The sequence below is a fragment of the Fonticula alba genome (genome assembly GCF_000388065.1).
Source record: "Fonticula alba strain ATCC 38817 unplaced genomic scaffold supercont2.15, whole genome shotgun sequence".
NCBI classification, from domain to species: Eukaryota; order Rotosphaerida; family Fonticulaceae; genus Fonticula; species Fonticula alba.
Genome location: NW_009242985.1, coordinates 294,120 through 295,465, shown reverse-complemented (window position 1 = coordinate 295,465; position 1,346 = coordinate 294,120).

Genomic DNA, 1,346 nt, shown 5'->3' with positions numbered 1-1,346 from the left:
CCCCGAGCCCCTCCCCCTAGGTGGAGGACAAACACGGAGTTTGCTCTCGACTCCCTCCGGCTTTCTCTTGTCTGTCCCTCCCTCCGTGCGTCCCGCCCGGCGCCGCCCGGTGTACATGCATGCCGGCCAGCCGGCCGCCCTCCTGCCCCCACTTCCTCTCCCCCCAAAATGCGCACATGTCTTCCTTGTTCCCTTTTATTGCCTCAGCAGCAGCGAGGGCTGGGTGTTGCTGCGCGCGCCCGGTGTCAGCTCGCTGCGCGAGAGAGAATACACAAACCGAAATCCGTCACCCCTGCATTTGTGTTTGCGTGGGTGTAGCCCTCCCCCCCCCCCCTCCCTCCCTGCCATTGCGCGCGCTGGACGAAGGGAGCCGAGATGATGGGCACACGGGAAGCCCCCAGAGGGCGACATACTGTATAGGAAATGTATTTTTGAGGTAGGGGGTGGGGAGAGAAAGAGAGAGAGGAAGAGAGAGGGAGAGAGAAAAATGGGCGCGGGGAGACCCCGGTGCCCCGGAGAGTGGAGGAAACAAGTACAAAGAGGGGAGAGGAGGAACGAGCCGCCCCTCTCTTCGGGCCTCTCCCTCGTCCCCGCCATCTCGCTGTGTGCGTGCACAGGGGCGGCGCGCGGCTTCAGGCGGACCTCCCCCGCCCCCGTTCCTCCCCAGGTGTCGCGCGCTCTCGCTTGTCGCTCCGGGCCCCAAAACCTCGCCTCCGCTTCTGCGCCTCCGGCCCGCGGTTGCCCTGGGCGAGGGTGGAGGAGAAGAGAAAAGGGGAGGCTGTCCAGCATGCCAGCCGCCGGATATGCTCGCCTCGCTGCCCTGCGGGCCTGCCGCCGCCGGTGCCAGCGCAGCCTGGCCCCCAGGAGGGACCGATGCAGGCGGGCGGGCATGGATGCGCGCGCGCGCGCGCAAGCCGAGGCATCACCACTTGTGGCTCTCGGGGCGCAGGAGGCAGCGGCAGGGGAGAAGGAGACAGGAGGGAGAAGCGGGGGGGGGGGAAGAGGGGGAGGGGGAAGGCGTGTCGGCACACACACACACATGGCGGCAAACACATGACGCGAGAAGGAGAGGAGCGGAACGGAGGATGGGTGGACGCGGAGGGAGACTGGCGCAGAGAGGGGCGCACACCTGTGAAGAGTGGGACGGAGGAAGAGAGAGAGAGAGAGGGCGAGGAGGAGCGTGCGCGCGTGCGTGCGCCTTTCGCCCCCATTCTTTTGCAGCCACTGCGCACACCATATCTCCACCCTGGTGCACCCCCGCCCCCTCCCGTCCTGAGTCTCGGCTGCCTGGCCGCTCGTGTGCACCCGGAGAAACGGCCACTATGTGGCGGCGAGGGGGGGGGGGG